Source organism: Protomyctophum bolini (assembly GCF_963924005.1).
Source record: "Protomyctophum bolini genome assembly, chromosome: 22".
Lineage (NCBI taxonomy): Eukaryota > Metazoa > Chordata > Actinopteri > Myctophiformes > Myctophidae > Protomyctophum > Protomyctophum bolini.
In genome coordinates, this window is record NC_137883.1 from 27087817 (window position 1) to 27096309 (window position 8493).

The following is an 8493-nucleotide window of genomic DNA, read 5'->3' on the forward strand; positions in this document are numbered from 1 at the left end:
ATCCTAACAACATTTGGGCACAGGGCTGGGTCTTCACATAATTGTTTATGGTTTTTGCGCATCAGATCAGTCATTGCTTTGAAGTAAATAACTTGTTTTGACAATGGCTATATTAATATATATATATATATATATATTAATAATATGACATATTTCAATAACTTGCTGTAACCCCAATTAACAATTCAGGCCTTTAGCGGAGGCTTGTATCCGCAACTTAAAATGTCACTCTTGAATTGAAACTGCCATACATGAACCACGTGAACGCTCTATTCTGTTCTAGGGATGAACATCCCTAGAAGCCCATACAAGCTCACAATGTGTCAAAACGTGTCACATTGTGAGCTTGTAGATGTGCTATTTTTTTGGCGAACATATTTAGTGTAGAACCAAAAAAAATCACAAATCATACATCAGACATCACATTCTGTGCTCAGCGAATCAGCTGAGCACATTCCATGCTCATACAGAGACAAATCTGAAATATAGAGCCCTGGGGGATTCGGGTTTATTAACTATAGGGTCAAAGTGATGGAAAGTCATATATTTATGACAGCTAGATAATTGTAAATTGGTCTTAACAATATCCTTTTTGTGAATCAATGTATTTAATGCACTTTTTAACAATGCCCGTATGAAGCCCTAACAATGAACAGATCTGTCAGTGTGTAAATCTTCACGTCAAATAAATACATGAACTATAAAAGTATACCAGAACGGTGACGACGTCCTCAGACTCCCAGAGAGTTCTCCTGTCTGCCAATAAAATAACCAGAGGTTCCTCCACAAACAAACAGGTCTTAAAGACAGACACCTCTGTGTCTGTGTGTTTCCATGGAGGGTGACGGTGGAGGTTATGGAGGTGACAGCGGTGAACCAGACAGTGCTGTCTCTCTCAGCTCTGCTGCACACAACTGGTCTGTTCATGTAAGGAGAGAGAGAGTGTGTGTGTGTGTGTGTGTGTGTGTGTGTGTGTGTGTGTGTGTGTGTGTGTGTCTGTGTGGGTGTGTGTGTGTTTGTCCTTTACAGGTGGCTCCATCCAGCTGTTTATGTACAGTACCTGGTTGCAGCTTCTGTCCTCTTTGCTCTACAGGTCTGCTTTGGTGATGCACCAGGGGGTTTGGGGCTCTCAAACAGGCCTCTGTCTTCCAGGAGTTCTGCCTCTCTGTCTGTCTCTATTTTTAACCACAGTAACCCTGGCGTCCTTGTTTTGGGCATGTCGCAAAAGTCCTATAAAATAACCTCCACCTTTGTTACTTCTCTCGTACATCAAGTAATTAAGCTCATACAAGCAAACATATAGGCCTACACGCTTGTATGTTCACACACACACACACACACACACACACACACACACACACACACACACACACACACACACACACACGACACACATTGATGTATGCCCTGCTTACTGTAAGTCGATAAAGAGTGTCTGCTAAGCGTCTATATTCAAAATTGCTTGCGTGATTAATGCTGCTTTCTATCTGTCTCCCCATTTCTGTCTCATGCCATCTATCAAATCGTTTACAAACCTCTCTGTCCTCCTCGCGTTCCCTCTCCAAAATTACCACTTTGTCTCTCTTTCTTTTTCTCTCCCTCCTCCCCATCTCTCCCTTTCGCTCCGTCTCTACTACTACAGCATCTCCATGTAACTCGTCCACCACAAGTGTTCCCAGTGCTGGGCATGCCAGAGCAGACAGCCACCCTGAATGCAGTGGCACGACCATAATGATCATGTGGCGTTCTCATAATAACACCAGAATAACCCACTGCGAGGGGGAGGCAGGATGTTTTAGGCCAAGCTCTCAGACCTCGACCCTGGATTGAATGTGTCAACACCACACAGGCTAGCACTTGTTAAAGTGTGAATTATGGCGTTGTCGCACTTCGAGCTGCTGCTTTTACTCTTCTACTTTCCTGTGACTGTTTCCTGTTGTTCTGTAATGTTTCTCTAGAATCATGAATCGAGAGGTTTATTTGTCAGTGTACAGGGATACCGTGCAAGCAATGAAACGTTGGTGTGACACGTTCCACAACAGCAGCAATACAATATACACAGGATAATAATAAAGTACTATTCATTAAATAAAAAGAATAAGAATACTAATTATTTTCCTTCATTTTTAAAACAAAGCAATACTGCCTCATCAAAGTTGATGTTGTGACTTTATATTGTCGATTACTTGCATGAGAGGGGGAGAAGGTCAAGTTAGCTGGTTTAGTCGACAGTTTGAGGATCCAATGGAGTTAGCTGGCTTTGTCAGAAGCGCTTTTTAATGCTTTTCATTGCTTCAATATTTTTGAGTGGTGCAGCCACTCCAATGCACAGCAATGTGTGTCCCTGGCTGGCTGGGTGCCTGGGCCTGTCTCTGGGTCTGCATGGAAATAGCGTTATAGCGTTTGTTGACCACCAAGTGTCACTGTTGTGCAGGCAGCCTAAAGCCCTAACCACACCAAAGGGTCACCATGCAACTCCTTGGGTCCAAACGGTTGCAAGGAGTTAATGCTAAAACCGTCTCAACCCTTTGGTGTGGTTTGGGCCATTGAATTCCATGTGTTGAATCACTAGCGTCAGTGTGGGTCAACGTGCAACAAGACATATCACACCGCAGGGACAACGCTAAAACCGTCCGACACACACACACACACACACACACACACACACACACACACACACACACACACACACACACACACACACACACACACACACACACACACACACACACACACACACACACACACACACACACACACACACACCAGGGAGGAGGGCTAGTAGAGTACAGTACGGTAGTCTACAGTAGGCTACTACAGCACGAGTACAGCACAGAACCACTCAGTTCAGACGTGTAGGATTTTTAACCAACACACAGACGTAAAGGGCGTTCAATAGCATCGATTTATGAAAAGAAAAATCTAAAACCTGAACAAATAAATGGAGTTAGCTTGTGTCTGCGAGACAGCGACAATATTCAGGTGTTGCTATAGAGGAAATTGAGAACATCAACATTTAGAACATTCATAAGTTTAAACATATTGTACTCGTATCCAAAAGTGGCCACTGTCCCCCTTTAAGGAACCTTATTCTTTTCTTTCTTCTTTTCACTTCCAGCGGCATGCATTTCAGGAAGGACTTTGTGGACACAAAGGATACTACTGGCGGAAAGTATGCTGCCATTGGACTGTAGATTAGCTAGCCTGCAGAAGGGAAATATCACGCTATAGCTACAACTGGCATAAGGTATGGGCTTGACGTGGGGAGAGGTTGTAAAAGTGGGGCAGAGTGGCCTGGGGGAGAGTCATTCACTATGGTATCTCTTTTCCTCAATTCAATCCTGACACACTTGTCCAATTTCTGGCAGCTTTGGCGAGTATTGACTCAGGCTGAACTTGGCAACATTACAAAGGCCACAAGGTACCATGAAGTTAGTCCACACCTGTATGAGCACAGTGATAGAAGACATACTGTATATGCCGAAGTGTGTGTGTCTGAATGTGTGTGTGTGTGTGTGTGTGTGTGTGTGTGTGTGTGTGTGTGTGTGTGTGTGCATGGCGTGCATGATTGCTTGCTGGCCCGAGTCGTGTGCTGTGAAATTCCTACTAGCAAAAACCGCCGTCTACGTATAAACAGAGGGGCCTGAAAATATATAAAGTAGTGGAGAAGTTTGCTAAAATATACCTAATTCAAAACTAACAGTAAAAATAACTCCTTTAACATGTAATTGATCACTTAATTCAATCCAAGATATAAGAGTCAAGTTCTGCTTCACGCCAAACAGAGCCAATATTAATTTGTAATTTGTAAACTCAATCTCAAACATACATGCCAACATCCCACAAACAGCCATAGCACCCAAAAAAAGAGAAGGAAAATATATCAATAATGTTATGAATTAAACATAACATAACAAATAAAATAAATTTGTTTTCCCTCTCCAACTGGCGTCCCCTGGTGGCCCCCTTAGGGGCCGCAGCCCCAGTTTTGAAAATCTGTGCTGTATTGGATCTGCAATTCTGCATCTGCATTGGGTCACTGGAGACCAGGTTAGCCTAAATGGAAACAGCGGGCCCAGTGAAACCTGCCCTCTCTCTGGCATGAAATCACTGTCCAGATTCCAATGATGCCTTTTCTAAAAGGACTTCATTATGCTCTCAGAATATGGCCTTGACAAATATTTGGCTTGGTCATTATGATGCTGTATCCACCACTCCCCCATGGAACCAGCTACCACACCAGGCCCAGTGTTCTGCATCCCAAAGATGGCCCACCTACCCCCCATCAGCCTCTGTCTGTCTCCTGCTTCACAAGGCAAACTACATAGGAAAATACAGAGGAAAACTTTATTTACTATTATTCTGTCAACTAGGGCTGTCCTCGCTTAAAGAAATTCTTGTCGAGTTTTAGTAATTTCATGTCGAATAATCATTTAGTTGCTTGAATTGTGTTTGCTGCATACAGTCATGCAGAGACAAGCCAGCTCATTGGATACTTAATATGAAAATTCTAATTGGATGATTGAGTTTAAATGTATTTTATGAGTCAATTTATGTGCCCATATTTCTGGAAATGAAAAAACATGTCTTATCCAATTTTTTGAATTTAGAGACATAGATTTTTATTTTCAATCCTGATTTGATTTGTGATTGTTGATCGGCCATTGTACGAGTATGATGCCAAATGTTTTCCTTCGGTATCGGTGTACAACGCCGCCACATGTACGCCATATAGTATATGGTATTATAGTATTCAGGCTTAAACGAAGCGTGCATAATAAAAAGGTGTGAGGAGTGTTTGAATGACTCTGTAGTTCCTCTGTGGCCGTCATCGTGACATTATTCAGCAGTGGTCAGGAAGGGTCACTCCTCCAGACCCAGAGAGCTGTCCGAACAGATGCTCATTCACTCACAGCTCTGCAGCTATGCTGCTATGCTGCCTATACTGCCCTCCCTCGCTCCCACCTTCTGCTCGCTCTCTCTCTGACGTGTAGTGTGTGTGTGTGTGTGTAGTGTGTGTGTTGTGTGTGTGTGTGTGTGTGTGTGTGTGTGTGTGTGTGTGTGTCAGAAGTGACATATGTGAGTAAATATAGGAAGTTATTGGTGTATGTATGCAATGCATACATGTATACTTGCTCATGCGTGCGTGGCACTGTGTGCATGCATACATGCGAGTGCGCATGCACCCGTGTGTGTGTGTGTGTGTGTGTTTGTGTGTGTGTGTGAATGAGTAAGGGGACATACAAACATGCTTTTGTGTGTGCACACACACACACACACACACACACACACACACACACACACACACACACGCACACACACAGCCACACACACACACACACACACACACACACAATGGGAACTATGCACAAATTCAAAAACAAATTTCACCCACTTTTTTTACTTGTAAAACTGCGATGTGACAGTAAAGATGATTCTGGTTCTGCTCTGTAAAGCAGAATCAGTCCATGTGAGTGGATGTGCCTGGAAATCAGCCTCAGCCGGTTGTGATAACGTGAAATGATCCTGTTCACCGTGGCCGCAGTGACGGCAGGAAATTGGAGGATCTTCCTACAGACCGGAGGCATGGAGCCATGTGAGCCTGGGGTCGCATCCATGCCAATAATATGCTCTCCTGCTCCGGACAGGCAGTAGTCATCACTATGTGTTATACATAAAATACATACATTCATGGCAATGCTGTGGCTAGAGTAGCAACCAAAGGTCCTTACACACCCGGGGCGTCTTTTTTGTGTGGCTGCGATAAAATGTGTCCTGAGTGTACATATGCACAGAACACAAAGCACCATTTTCTTTGGAACTAGGTAGAGTTTTCACAGTCACAAAAAGCGTCAACCTGTATATGAATGATGCATCGACTTGATGTGAAATACTTGCTGGCGATGTTAGTATGTTTCATTGTCACGGCCGCGGTGTGTAAATAAAGTCTAAATTGGGCTACAGATACTATGGCAACAAGCGTCACTGGGTCCCCAGCAAAGTAGACTGTGAACAACATGGAAGCAGGGTGCTCATCTACATTCTTATATCTATGGTTGGGCCACATACAGTATGAATTTCGTTTTACTACTAATGGACAAAAAAGGCCTGAATTCTTTCTATAATATTTTGGCCTCAAGCTTGAAGAAATCCATTCATGATATAGCTCCAGGTCTAATGTTTCATTGGCTTGCAGACAGGAGTAGGCCTACTGTATTTTACCTTAAATGACTGGTGCTTACTCATCTCTAAATAGAGAAGTATAGGAAAGTTGACTGGACAGATTTCGGATCTATCCGTCCAAAACCAAAGCCTCCCGGTGGACAGGTTATGAGATGGCTTTTATGTGCTGGACTTGGTACTTGGTATAATAAAGTCTAAGGTCGGTGGAAGGAATCAGCAGGGACACATTTTACTTCAGTTCAGCTCAGTCCAGTCCAGCAGAACACAGATCAAGACTCTGCAGATCAGCAGAATTCTCTGACTGCTGCACTGCCAAACTCGGTAACTCCCATCGCTCCCTCCTTCCCCCTCTCTTTCATTCCTTGTTCTGTTTCTCTTTTGGGGCTTTGACCCTACCTCCACCTCCTGCCTCTCATATGCCATGGGAGGAAGCCAAGTTTGGAGGGGAAAGGGGAAAGACTTATCCTTTCTTTAAGTCCACCCAAACTCTCTCTGCAAAAGCCCCCAGGGCTATATAATAAACATTTAATTTCCCCTGGCAAGCAATAGCAAGGCTTATATGATGTAAAAGAGTAGAAATATGGACCTAAAAATGCTTGTCATTTCTGCATATTGAGGCCTGGGCTCATTCCTGAAGTTGGGAGGTTATTGACCATTGGATGAAGAGTGTTTTCATGCTTAGGGACATATAGTTGAGTTATTGCAAAAGAAATCTAGGGTATCAGGGGTTCACAACCTTTTGGCTGGGGACCCCTGGAAATGCTTTGGCAATGTATACAAATTGACAGCTACAATAACCTTAATACTAGAGAAAATACATCATAAATAAATACCGAAACCAGATATAATAGTCAAGGTAAGTTTATGCATGTAGCCTAAACTCTTAATTTCCATTTTCCAGCCATTCTCGATACACCTCATAGAAGTACAAGATAGCCTTTATTTTTATTTACATATGCCAACGAAAATATCTAATTTACATACCATATCAACAAGGCTCAAGGAACGTTATAACGTTCCTTGAGCCTTGTTGATATGTATGATCTCTCTGTGAAGGCCTTCTTTATGTAGAGCCTCAGACACACTCTGGGACAACAGTAAACACTTGGCTGGGCACACCAAAGGGCCACATTCTTACCTGGACCACAGGACACACCACAGTGTCTATTCACCTCAACAACCAGCACCAGCACTACTGGGCTAAAGTGTGCATACATTCTATCAGATAGATAGTTGCCTAAAAACAAGCAGTTGAATATCAGATCAAAGCCTCAATCTCCACACCATGGATCACCGTCCAAGCCATCAAAAGAGTCTGCCAGAGTCTTATCCAGGTCTTCTGCAGGCTTGACTATCGCAACTCCCTCCTTACTGGCCTGCAGGCATGCTCAATGAAGCGCTCCAAACGATCCACAATGCAGCCTGGTTTTCTACATCCAAAAATGTTCACATCTCCCCCCCCCCCTTTGGCATTCCCTTCACTGGCTTTCGGTTGCTGCCTGCGGCCAGTACAATAAACTTGCGATGGCTTGCGAAGCAATCAAGGGCACAATCAAGGGTACCTTCAGGACATGATCCGACGGCACACCCCATTGATCCCCGCTCGCTTAGATCAGCTAGCGCAGGAAGTCTGTCCGATCCTTCCCTAAAGCACCATGGCCAATTCTACACACACATCCTATGACCTATGCTATCTTCTCCCTCCCTCCTGGCTCTCACACACATCCTATGACCTATGCTATCTTCTCCCTCCCTCCTGGCTCTCACACACATCCTATGACCTATGCTATCTTCTCCCTCCCTCCTGGCTCTCAAGCTGTGGAATAAACTCACATCCTATGACCTATGCTATCTTCTCCCTCCCTCCTGGCTCTCACACACATCCTATGACCTATGCTATCTTCTCCCTCCCTCCTGGCTCTCACACACATCCTATGACCTATGCTATCTTCTCCCTCCCTCCTGGCTCTCAAGCTGTGGAATAAACTCTTGCGTGCAGTCACAACTACAGTACAGCATCACTCCCCATTTTCCTCCACAGTCTGAAAACTTAACTTTTCAGACTCCACTTGATGAAAAGAGAGGGCCAAGAAGCCTCGATCGGGTCACTGTTGATGACAGGGAGAAACTAAAGTTGCCGGTGTCGCACAACGAAAATAGCCGACCTGCAAGCTCACAATGTGTCATGCTGCGATGTGTTTTGATCTGGTAGATCTGAAAAGCAAAGCTTTTGCACACCTACAAACGACAGGTGCGTAGGAGAGGGTACGGTGCCCCAAAAATGAACAAGGAAAACAACCGCACACTGTC